This window comes from Canis lupus, chromosome 2, assembly GCF_048164855.1.
Source record: "Canis lupus baileyi chromosome 2, mCanLup2.hap1, whole genome shotgun sequence".
In the NCBI taxonomy this organism is placed as follows: domain Eukaryota; kingdom Metazoa; phylum Chordata; class Mammalia; order Carnivora; family Canidae; genus Canis; species Canis lupus.
Window position 1 is genome coordinate 26418058 of NC_132839.1, and position 13514 is coordinate 26431571.

The 13514-nt window shown below is 36.2% G+C and overlaps 1 protein-coding gene and 1 pseudogene across 17 annotated transcripts in view; both read right to left on the reverse strand.

Annotated features, from left to right (window-relative positions):
• Positions 1-13514, reverse strand: part of ATG10 (autophagy related 10) — a 223133-nt gene that overhangs the window by 124677 nt on the left and 84942 nt on the right. The gene's annotated exons all lie outside the window — the stretch shown is intronic.
• On the reverse strand, positions 7028-7548 carry LOC140609940 (transcription factor BTF3 pseudogene; annotated as a pseudogene).

Sequence of the window (13514 nt, forward strand, 5' to 3'; positions counted from 1 at the left end):
ACCCTAAACTATATATAGTTCAGGGACAGTATTATTTTATATATTATATGTGTGTGGATACACACATACACACATAAGTGTCCATATAAACACATGCACACATGCAAACATGTATGACATATATACAAACAAAAGACATATTATTATCTAGGCTGCTATAATATCTCATACAAAAATGTCCAATTTTAGGGGCACCTGGGTGGCGCAGTCAGTTAAGCATCTAACTCTGACTTTGGCTCAGGTCATGATCTCAGGGTCATGTGACTGAGCCCTGTGTCAGGCTCTGTGCTGTGCGTGGAGCCTGCTTAAGATTCTCTCCCTCTCTCTCTCTCTCTGCCCTTCCTGCCGCTACTCATGAGCATGTGCTCATGCTCTCATTCTCTCTCAAAAATAATTTTTTTAAATGCTCAATTTTAATATCTCAGTTCTCCAGGCAACCTTTTACCCTGAATGCAGGATTATTTTATTAAAACACCATTTATTTCTTTTTAATGGTCTGCAACTTGTTCTCCTTTGCTAAAATAAAACTAAAACTCCTTAGCATGGATTTCAAAGTGCTCCTTAAATTTCTGACCTCATCTCTGAGTATGTACCCTGTATCACCCATGTTCTACCAAAGCAGAGCCCTATAATTTCCTTTCCCCAAATATACCCTGCGTTTATAGTGTTCCTTCCAATCTAGAATTTCCATTTTAGGAAACTTCTCCCTTAAGGACCAATTCAAATATCACCCTTTCAATAATACCTTCACTGATCTTCATCTAAATAAGTGGCCCATATTTTACCTTATAAACAGAAGGATCTTTATAATTCTCTCTTCAACTAAATGATAAATTCCTGCAGGACTGAGACAATAGTGTATTCACCTTTGACTCCATTAATTGTCAAGCCTAATACACAGTATACAACACATTTAAGGAACATGAGTAAAAGTGAATTGCACAAGTAGATTACTTTAAGCCTTTTAATTTCAAAGAAGAATTAGAAGCATATAGAAAGTTAAAAACATATAGTTTAAATGTATACACAATAAAGAATTAGGTCTAGATAGCTTTTTAAATGAAAATGATGGAAAGAATTTTAAGATACATTATTAAGCTTCAAGCTAAACAAAAATATTGTTTGGTGCTCCCTCTGCTGGCTTTGCAACAGCAATTTATAAATGTTGAACAATAACACTACAAAGAGGTAAACATAGATTCAGCTTATCTGCTCCCTGTATATACCTTCCACAAATAGCCAGAGTTAAAATTTTTAATTGAGTTCATTTGGAAATAACCCTATTTGCAAAAAAGTTGGTCTAACAAAACTGTTCATAAAGAGACAAAACTGATCTTACCATTTCAGTGATTATAATTACTGTCAGAATTCCTGTATTATACCTTTGTTTTTTAATTAAACCACTCACTTTATGTGTAAACTATTTCAAATTTTAGCTGAAACTACTGAGAAACAAAGTAGGATGAGATTTTTTGTTTCCTAGTTAATCAGAGCTTTTAAAAATTGATGAGGAATTTAAGAGGTTAAATTCTCCCTGTGTTTCTAAACAGAGTTATTCTGAGTACCCTGAAGGCATTTAATTCCAAAACAGGAAGCCACATAGAGGAACACTTGGTTACACTAATGTTATGCAGATCTTTTGGAACATACTTTTCTAAACACTTGCTGAAAGAACCTTTTCTATACTGCACGCTATCACATGAAGTCGGAGAAGGGTCCCACGGATACCGTAGTGCACTGACTGCTCAAATTGCCCTGTATTACTTCTCTATTTCCCTCCACTTTTCTTACTTTAAATGGTCTTCTGCTTGCTCAAAGAAAGAGTGGTAAGAAAATGAGCTTAGGGTCAAGGAATGTTTATTCACACAACACTGTTCAGTTGTTTTGGCATATAGGTGCATAAGAGCTATGATATGGCTTCTAGGAGTCAACTTAAAAAAAAAAAAAATCATTTAGAACTGATGTCCCAGAAAGATTAACCTGAGACCAGCAGAGACATCACTGTTAAAGGTTAGTGTCTTTTCTAATAAATTCGTGTTTTCTGTGCTTTTAAGTGTACTATAAAATCTCTTTAATCTAAAACATGTTAAAAGAGATCTCACCCTTGTCGTTGAACAAAGAACAATAGGAAACCACAGGGAAGTGGGCAGAGCAGTGGATTTATGTAACTAAGTGGCATGGATGCTGGAGCTACTACCTCTGTTACTAAGCAAATCACTTAATGTGGTAGGCTCCATTTCCCAACTTCGAAGTAAGGGTTCAGACTACTAGTGATCACCAAGATGATGTTGTGACTAAACGGATAAACTAGAGCCCAGGTCCACTTTAAGTGACAGGTATAAGGCAGGGGAAAAAAAAGGTGAGTGCACTTTCATATGCCATTTGATTTCACATACCATTTCAATACCATCCATGTTTAAAAAGAGCTCTTTTTCTTAAGTTTCTATACCAGTTTATGTTCAGTTATGTTTTAAAGAAAGTAAATGATCACTGAGCAATTATCCTTCTGTGTTGGAAATTAAGGTTTCATGCACATTCTTGATTTTCCATAAAAGTGAAATGCAGTAATATTAAAAGCAGTAAAATTAAAAGTCTAGTCAGAAGAAGCCAAATGGAAAAAAAGAGTCAATATATTTGGATCTGCTTATGGTTACTTTCAAAGAATTTATGAAAATATTTATTCCATTCTTAACATTTAGGCAGTAAGAATTTTGTTGAAATCAGCTTGAGAATGTCAAAATAGTATTTTTAATCTATTCTGCAGAGCTTGGGAATTATTCCTCCTTAAGAAATTGCCATGTGTTGGGGCGCCTGGTGGCTCAGTTGGTTAAATGTCTGCCTTCAGCTCAGGTCAGATCCCGGATTCCTGGGACTGAGCCAGAGCTGGGATCCCTGCTCAGTGAGGAGTCTGCTTCTCCCTCTCCCTTTGCCCCTCCCCCCTTCACTGGTTCTCTCTCTCTCTCTCTCTCTCTCTCTCTCTCAAATAAATACAAATCTTAAAAAAAGAAAGAAAGAAAAAGAAAATCGTCATGTGAACAAGAAAAAGATTTTAACCATGACAGTATGTTACTGATGGCTTCTTGTGCTAGGATTCACGATGTTTACCCCCACCCACCCTGGGACAGCTGAGATGAGAGACTGGTTGGTGAGTAGGTGCCTCCCTGTTAGGGCCATGGGGCAACAGCAGCCAGGCCCAGAGGAGGAAGCTGAAGGTCAGATACAGAGGATATTCTATTCCCAGGCTCACTGTGACTCTGACATCCAAAGCATGGCAACCTCTAAAATGCTGAGCTGCTGTCTTCTGAGCAGGGCTGTCAAATCTTAGATTTGTTTTTGGAAATTCAGCTCATGAATATGTCCTCTAACGTTCAGAGGGCATCCTCACTGAAATGTACAATTACATATATGACTGTAGCAAAGAAACCCTTACATCCCAAAAGATTTAACAGCAATTCATCATCCAGTGATTCATTTCACTTTAAATTATTGAATGCTCTATTCAGAAATGATACAACAAGGTTTCAGAGCTGTAAATTAGCTGGCAGTTAAACAGTATCGAAAAAAAGGCATTCTGAAGTATGGAAGAAAAATATTCAGAGTATGTGATTCATTTTCATTTAACATAATATATATCCAATGTTGAATGAACACAGGAAACTTATGATGTGGTTTGTTGTAAAATGAAAACAGTAGTGCCCAATAAAAATTCTGCTTTTTTCATTCCTTATGGTAATTCATTTACCCTATTAGCCAATACCAGTGCAGTGAACTACTGAACAATTTCTGAACATTTCTGTAGAGAAAATTTCATTTCTGAATGAAATTACTGACATTTTCTGAGAAAATGTCAAGGAAGGCCATTTATCAGACTCCAGCTATATTGATGTCATTATGTGCAAATGTGTGACATCAAATGCTGACATTATTAGGTGTTCATCATAATAACTCAGTCCTTTCTAGACTCTATGATGCAGTATGAACTGATAACAATCAACTCATGTTATGTCACGTTTATTGCAAAACTCCTACATCAATAATACTAGACATTTTGAAATAAAAATACATATAAATGAATAGAACTTTAAATGTTTTTCCCATAGAAAATAATAAGAAAAGATCTTATTGATGATCATTCAACATAATTTCACATAGAATTTCAATGATAAAGCTTAAGTTCTGTGTCCCCTTTAAGACCAGTAGGTCTCTAAAGTTATACTTCCTTAGACCCTTGCCAAAAAGTTAATTTAAGAAAATAATGGTGTTTAAGAAAAAAACTGTTAGTTTTTTTTTAAATATTTTATTAATGTATTCATGAGAGACACAGAAAGAGAGGCAAAGACACAGGCAGAGGGAGAAGTAGGATCCCTGTGGGGAGCCTGATGCGGGACTTGATCCTGATCCCAGGTCTCCAGGATCATGCCCTGGGCCATAGGCAAACGCTCAACCACTGAGCCACCCAGGCATCCCACTGTATAAAGTTTGATCCAAAACCAATAGAAAATATTTTAGTATTATGTAAAAACATATTTTATTTATTTTTAAAGACTTTATTTATGTATTTATTTATTTGAGAGAAAGAGAAAACACAAGTGAGGGGATGGGCAGAGGGAGAGGGGGACAGAACCCCAAGCAGACTCCCCACTGAGCAGGGAGCCCGACAGGGGACTCAATCTCACGACTCTGAGATCATGACCTGAGATGAAACCAAGAGTTTGATGATCAACCAACTGAGCTACCCAGGTGCCCCTCTAAAAACATAGTATTGAACATAAGACAGACACTAAAGGGGGCTCAGCTCATGATCTCAGGGTTGTGGGAACAAGGCCCCCATTGGGCTCCCTGCTCAGTGGGGAGTCTACTTGAGATTTTCCCTCTCCCCCTGCCCCTCCCCCCTGCCCCTCCCCCCCCACTCAGACTTACTTTCTCTCTCTCTAAATTAATCAATCAAAAAAAAAAAAAAAAGAAGAAGAAGAAACCAAAGAATATGTAGTATATGATATATTTTAAGAGAAAAGAGTCACGGGTGCCTGGCTGGCTTAGTGGAGCAGGTAACTCTTAATCTCAGGGTTGTGAGTTTGAGCCCCATGTTGGGTATAGAAAGTACTTAAAAATAAAATCCTTAAAGTAACAAACAAAAAGAAAAGAAAAAAGAGGCCAAATGAATCTAAGTATAGAAGTCAGATTAGTGAGCAAGTAATGATTCGAAGTGGCAAGAGAGGGTCCTGTGGTTCAGTAATGTTCTGTTTTTTTATCTGGGTATGGGATACATGGGTATGATAGTTTTGTGAACATTGAGTTTAAATTAATTAATTAGAATAAAATAAAATAAAATAAAATAAACCCACAGGCAGAAGCAATGGGAGACCCAGTGAAGCCCACTCCAGGCATACATACATACACTGTAATTTAGTATGGATTTCTAAAGGAAAGAGAAGTCTTTCAGAAAGGAGGGAGACAAATGGAAAACAGGACAAAAGAGGGAAGTTGAGTAATGGATCTATTAACATACCATACCATAGATGCATGGTAGAAAAAGAAAGGGGCAGGCAGGTGAATCCCAATCTCATAAGCACAAGGTGACAGAGCTAAACTAAGAGGTCCATGGGATAAGAGTTGGGACTATGGGCTCAGTTGGGTCCCTGTCATATTAGGACCTCATTTTAGAATGCAAAGAGAATCATAATTGTTGATCTCTATGTACCAGATACTGTGCTAAAAACTTTACAAAGAAATTATTTTACATTTTACTAGACCAAGGATACAGAAAGAGCTCAGAAGTTGTTTACTGAATTTAATTACCATAATCCTTACATAATAGGTATTATTATCCTTGAGTTAGAACCTGAGGCCTGATGAGTTATTTATGCAAGGTTTTAGAAAAAGCAAGTGGTGGAAAAGGTTTATCCCTTTTTTTCTTCAGGAGGAGCTGGGAAGAAAGAAGGAAAAGGCAAAAGTAAACAATCCCTCCATCTTAATTTAATCCTTCTTCCTGTAAAGTAAGTCATGATCTTTAGAAGGTATGGTTCAAGGCAGTTCAACACAGAGCCTATCATATTAGCTAAGGATTTCATCTAAGGATCAAGTTAGGATCTCCCAAACTAAAAGTTTTCAAACTGCATGTGAGATAAGACCTATAAGCCAAGAAAGAGGAGGACCAAGCAGCTGGGATGTAACAGTTGCTTCCACAAAACAGAGCTGAGCTGCTCAAGTATTAGGAAAGGGCATCAGTTACACACTGGTAGAAAGGACGGTCTCCCCAAGAGTTCCCCACAGCCCTGTCCTATTATGCCTTGTACCATATGAACCCAGGCTGAAGTAAAATGCTTTCCAGAATTGTTCTCTGTAACTAAAAGGAATAGATACAGATACTTTTGTACATATACATGTAGATACAAATAATCAAAACTATGCCTTGAAAATGAATATAGGCCAAGTGTGGTCAGTATTTTTATATTTTGGAAAATTCATTTAAGTCTCTAAAAGAGTACTTTAACAATGTTTACCATTAATAATACTTGATTTACTTATTTGGAATCTTGACAACAAAGTTTCTTTTTCTTTTCTTTCTTTCTTTTCTTTCTTTGTTTTTATAACTAGGCAAAGAACTTTATTGGCCTTGTTTCAAACTTTATTCCCAAGCTTCTTCAGCTTATTTCACTGCAAAGAATGAATCATGTATAAGCAAAAACTGAAAAGAGCTATAGTGTCCAAGGGGCTTGGGCTTAAAAATATCTACATTAGAGATTAGAGATCTACATTTTATCAGATCTATGAACAAAATTTTAAAAAGCAATTATAACATAAAATAGCAGCTCCCAGGGCACCTTGGTGGCTCAGTCGGCTAAGCAACTGCCTTCAGCTCAGATCATGATCCTGGAGTCCTGAGGAGTTCCACAATCCTGCTCCCTGCTCAGCAGTGAGTCTGCTTCTCCCTCTGGCTCTTCTCTCTCGCTTGCTCTTGCTCTAGGTCTCACTCTCTCTCTCTCTGCCTCTCAGGAATAAATTTTAAAAATCTTTTAAAAAAATAGCAGCTCCCAATCACTTCTTCAAGTTTTATCTTCTTCAGAAGTTGACTCAATTCAGTTTGCTTCATTCTTGGAAGCTTCATCAAAATGCTCCACAAGATCTGAAACTTTATCATCATCCTCCTCTCCGGTAGCAAGCGGTGCTTTTCCATCCACAGACTGTTTGGGCAGAGCTTCAGCCAATCTTCTTAAACTAGTCAGACTGTCTGCACCAAGCTGGTTTAACATACTGGGTAGCGTATCTGTCGGCTGCTTTGTGTCCGCATGGCCTGCGATGGTGAAAGTGTTCACCGCCAGCGATGCCTGAACTTTAGGGGTTGTTAAAGTAGATCACTGTTCCTTGGTTTGTGAACGTATTCACTTCTTCAAAACCAGAGATATTGCTTAACCCTAATTTCTTTGAGGAGAACTTAACTTTATCATTAGCTGTAGCTGTTCTATGAACCACCTCCCTTCAGTGAGCAATTCCTTTCTCACCAATGCACACTTGTGCTTACCTTTTGGCGAATTTCTCCTGGTTCATGATGGTTTCTTTGATCTTGTTGAAGGGATCACATGGGGGACTAGGGTTGGTGCTCAGGGGGTCTCCAGCGGACCAGCTGAGATTAGGTGCGCGCGCACACACACACACACACACACACACGACTCAAGATGGCAGCTAAAGCCAAAGTTCCTTTATTGTACATAGATCTTCTTCTCTTTCTGATGGAATAGGCATCCAATAACTATTGTGTTTAACTTTTTAATATCAAGAATGGGCACAGGTCTAGAGGTAGTCCTAAAGCATTTTCAGTCTACCTCCAACAGACTTATGGTGCAGACAGAATACTATAGTTTAAAATCACAAAACTCATAACCTCAATATGTTAGATCTCTTAATCATAGAATTGTAAATACAAATCCAAAACACATGCCACATTAACATCCTAATATGTTCTGAAGAAATTCGCATAATCAAAACAAAAGAAAATAAAAACCCACCATAAAATGACTGAAGCTATACATTCCATGTGCCATAAATATTAAAGTATAACTGTCTTATAGCTATACTAAATGAAATTTGGTTCAACCAATTAATACTTCCAGTAGCAAATTAATCAATAAGAAAATTCATAAAGCACAATACTTCAAGGGTTAGAAAGATTGCTAAAAGTGCAAAGTCATTATGTGTCCACAGAATACTATTTCACTAGTGCCTTCCATTAAAAGAAAATGCTAGCTTCTGAAAAACATGAAAACAAGCTTTGTGAATACGGAGTATTCATTTAAAGGAACAATTGTTCTTATTTATCCGTAATAAGTAGAAATCTAATTTTATCAAAATCTCTTAAAAGAAATGTTAATCAAACTAAAACTGGGCTGGCTTCTGTGTGTGTGTGTGTGTGTGTGTGTGTGTGTGTAGATATATATATATATATATCTCCCCTCGGCACATAGTATCAGAAGGAACTGTACCTATCATGTCTCCCCCTAAAATGTCCCTGATAGGCAATTTTCTAGTTGCTTTTGAATGTTCAACAATAGTCACATTAGTATCTCTAAAAAAGCCCACTCAACTTGAGGCACATAAAAATATTAGGAAATTCTTCTCTATATTTAGTAAAATTTGTCCATTTTAAGCTCCTATCTACTGGTTTTATTTGCCTCCAAGGCAGGCAAGTGTGGTCATGAGACTAAGTTGTGGCCAAAAAAATGTCAGTGGCAGTATCTGTGCAAATTCTAGGAAGGCTTCTTAAAAGGGAGAAGTGGGGGCAGCCCCGGTGGCGCAGCGGTTTAGCGCCACCTGCAGCCCAGGGCGTGATCCTGGAGACCCTGGATCGAGTCCCACATCGGGCTCTCTGCAAGGAGCCTGCTCCTCCCTCTGCCTGTGTCTCTGCCTCTCTCTCTCATTCTGTGTCTCTATGAATGAATAAATAAAATCTTAAAGGAAAAAAAAAAAACTCTTAAAAAAAAAAAAAGGGAGAGGTATACCTTTCCCCTACATCATACTCCTACTTCTTTCTGCCATCTGGAATAGGGATGTGACTGGAGGAACTCCAGTAATTTACCATGAGGTGATCTGGAAGATGGAAATAATCATTCGCTGAAGACATCAGAGTCAGAGTCCTCAATGACTCTGTAGAACAGTATTACCAGCCCTGGTTATCCATCCCCAGAATTCACTTACACAAGAGAATACCCCATGTGTGTACTTGTTATCCAGAATTTAGGAACTTAATTCCTGACTCATATACTGAGTCTGCAGATATGTTTTCCATATATTTTTTAAGATTTATCTATCTATATTAGAGAGGGGGGATTGGAGAGGCACAAGGAGAGAATCTCCAAGCAGACTCCCTGCTGAGTGTGGAGCTGACATGGATCTCAATCCCATGACCCATGAGATCATGACCTGAGCTGAAATCAAGAATCATATAGCCAACCGAGTCACCCAGGCATCCCAACATTTTCAGTATTTGAAGAACAACATCATATTCTACCTATATCCTCTTTATTCTTAACTTTTTCAATTTCATCATCTGGGTCACCCTCGTTTATACAGGCTCGAGCCTTTCAGAATCCTTCTTAAAAGTCTCATAATAGAACTCCACGCATCCACCAGATGGGAATTGACCAAAACAGAGGGATTATTCACTTCTTTGTTGTCATTCCAAGATAGCCTGATGCATTAGCTTCTTTAGCAGTCCTCAAGACTAAAGATTCATACCTGGTTATAGGTAGCCAAAAAAATACCTAGTTTTTACTTTGTTTTGTCTTCTACTGCAAATACCTTTAAAGCAGGCTTTTCCTACTTTGTATACATTTACTAATTTGTTGTTTTTCTTTAATCCAAGTGAAAAATTTCAGATTTCTCCTTATTATATTTTTTATAGTCTATTACTCCATGCAATGGAAATAAACCTTGAACCCCAATTTTAGTATTCCACTTAATTAACTATCTTTCTTCATTAGCTTCTTGCTTTTGCTTATTTATTAGCAGGTATCCTGTGTTCCCACCAAGTCCTTTGCAAGAACTTGACATGATCAAGGCAAAAGACAGAGCCCTTTAGTGATCCACTGAAGATTTCTCTCCCAGTGGGCAAGCAGCACATAATCAACATTCTAGTGATGCTTGTCCAACCAGCCCTGATTCCCAAAGACCTGCTCCTTTCAAGAACTCAGGCCCCAGAACAGGGCCATAAGAGGCCACCGGTGGCATGTAGGAAGCCCAAAACCTGACTATTGCCATGCAGAGAGAGACTGGCAGGGTGGCCTGACTCACTGCACTGGGAGGTAAGTGTGAGGAGGCCGAGGCAGTCAAAGCTACAGCACTCATTTATACAACAAATACTTAGAAAAAAGGAGGTCTCTTCCTTTAAAAAGAAAAAAAAAAAAACTTTTCTCCTTAAAAAGAAAAAAATTATTAGTTCATTGAGTGTAGGGCGGAGACTTGACTAGTGATTGATTGACAAAGCAGTGTAAATTCCTAACTACCCCATTTGCATAGATATTGATTGCAGTGGGCTTCAAAAGACTGATTATGCTGCTTCTCAGATTTGAAATGAGTATCTTATACCTTAGCCCTACAGAAAAACCGAGATGCAAACATTAAAGAACTTAAATATGCACATGTGAAAATGTATTTATGATTAATGATAATTTATTAAGTGCAATACTGTGCTAAATTAATATATGCAGAGTAAGACTGACTTGTGCTGATGGAATTATCTTGTTTATGATTACTGTTATTGACTTTAAAAGAGCTACACTGCTATTTTCTGAACAAGAGGCATAGTTTAACACACACAATGCAAAACATTTAGATATTTACTGCATTGTCACTAATCATTAATTTGATGTAGGTTCAGTCATTGTAAATTAAAGGTTCCTGTATCTATAAATGTCAGTTCATTTATAAAAAAGAATATACAAGGTTGCCTGGGTGCCTCAATAGGTTAAATGTCTGACTTCAGCTCAGGTCATAATCTCAGGGTCCCCAATCAAGCTCAGCAAGGAGTCTGTTTGTCCCTCTGCCACTCTTCCCCACTCCTGCACACCCCCTCAAATAAATAAAGAAATCTTTAAAAAAATGTTTCTAATTTAAAAATTTTTATAGATTTAAAAAGAATATACAGAAAGAATATTTAAATATACATTTATTATTTCTGATTAAGAGAAACATATATAGCAAATTATAATACTTTATCAATTAATAATTTATACCATTATCCCTTATATACATCTTAACTGATATTACTCAATATATAAACAATCACTGTCTTTATTAAATATTGGTATCATTGAAAACACTTTTTAAATTTATTATACTGCTGTAAGATAGAAGGTAAACTGGATCCATTCTTTTCTTTGGGGAGCTAAACTTTTTTCTTTTTTTCAATTAAATAACATTCAAGCTTGGCCAACAAATTATTTAGATTTTTCTTTTTGTGTGTGTGGTTTTTTTTCCCAATGAATAGTTTAAGAAAATATAAACCTAGGTAGGTTACAGTTTGAATCACTCGAGTAGCTTTTTATTTTCCTTTTGGTGAGGAAAAGAAGATCTACAAATTAGCATGGTTTTGTCTAGTTTTTGGTCATGGTTCATGTCAATTCAAGTCTCTACTTAAATCTAAATTAAATTAAATTCAAGATGTAATGCTGCTTTATTGTTCTTATAGATTCATTTTTCTATCTTCATTGCTGTCAACAAGTCTATGTGCTTTGGGTGAACTGAACAAAGTTCCATGCAATTTGGTCAGGCTGACTTTTTGGGACCATTTAAAAAAGAACTATCTACTCAGTACTTGTGAACTCATTGTTCTTGCAGTGAACTAGAACTACTTCAATAAATCTTATTCAATTCCTAAAAGGACCTGAAAATTTTTCATTGGTCCTATTAGCTAACAGCTTGGTCTTTAGGTCAAATCAAGTACGAAAGTCTAGAAACAATGATCCCTTTATTTGAAGAATGTTAAAACTAACATTAGCAAATAATTAGAAAAAAGAGGCTGAGCTCAATGAAAATAAATTCAGTTCACTATTAATATATATTTTATTTCTTTAGATATTAATATCTTAATCCTAAGAAAATACTAAAATGTTTCATTCTTGTGTCTCAAAATTGATTAATTAATCTAAATTAAAAGTATTCAACACCTTTACCTGGCCTTTGCTTCTAAGAGCCTGGGCTGAAAGACAGTTTTCTTGACCATCGTAAATGAGACAATCAAAACTATACAGAATCCAGATTGAAGGTCACAGTGGGAAATAAGATTTGCATAGAGCAACAACTGATCCATTTTCATATGGATCTGATCCTTTATTATTTTTTTGTTTTTGTTAAACCAGTTTTAAAATAGCAATTCTCTTCCTTCTGAGTTCTCCAGCTCCATACACCAATTTTCTTCTAGGCCCACATCACTGCGGACATGGTATAATAAACAACACCCCCAATTTTATAAGATTGCTTTGTTTGGTTTGTGAGCAATATGAATGATAGTTTTAAAAAAGTTCTGCTAGAGTAGAAATATGCCTGTTATTTTGCACCCTCTAAGTCTGGCATCTTCAACTATTAAAATGGAGCTACTATCATGGGAAATTATTGGAAATGTATTTTTAAATTAAATGAAGAAAATGATTCATGTTACTAGTTTGGGTTTAGGTTTTCGACATGGCTATCTTGTTGCTGAGGTTGAAATTCTCGCAGCATGAATCTATTGTAAGTTCTCTTGAGACTTCTTTGGGCAAATATTATGCTGTAATTTAAGATGGTCCTAGACCTTTTGATAAACCTTTTCACATAATTTAAGCGACTGAAAAAGACCTTCTAAATACTTTGATATTTTACTACTGAATCATCATAGCTCTGTGACCTCTGATCTTTATTCAGGAATGTTTGGGTTTGGCAAAAAGAAGGTGTTTTTAAATTTTAATACTAGTATGTGTAGGGATAAAGGTCATTAGCATCCATGATAGTAATAATAATACTTTGTATTTATATAGCTCTTCCTCAAGAAGAAAAAAAAATTCCTTCTTCAACAAAAAAATGAAAGTTGACTGAAAATTCTGTTTTATAAAGTATATAACAACTTTAAGATATTTTAAACGTAACTGGCTATAATTTTGCAGAGGATCTACTTTGGCTTAATTTAAAAATAGATTATTGCTTCAAAAAGCATACACAACTACTACTACATAAATGGAGCTAATTTACCTTAACCTTGAGGTAACTCAGAAGATATTTCTTTGTACATAATTCATAGGTATCTCTTTAGAGGTATTTCTCCGTAGATAGTTTAAGAGAAATATATATAATAGTATGAACATTAAAGACAGTAGTTAAAAGACACAAGATATTATTTGACCAGATGATTTTACAACAAAAATTGGGGCAGTAGGGTATGGCTGAGCACAGTATGAAAGGATATGGAATTACTAATTGGTTATTTCCCTTGCTAAGGAAAGGCATTAGTCTATGTTACATGTTCACAGAAACTGTCACTCTAGGAT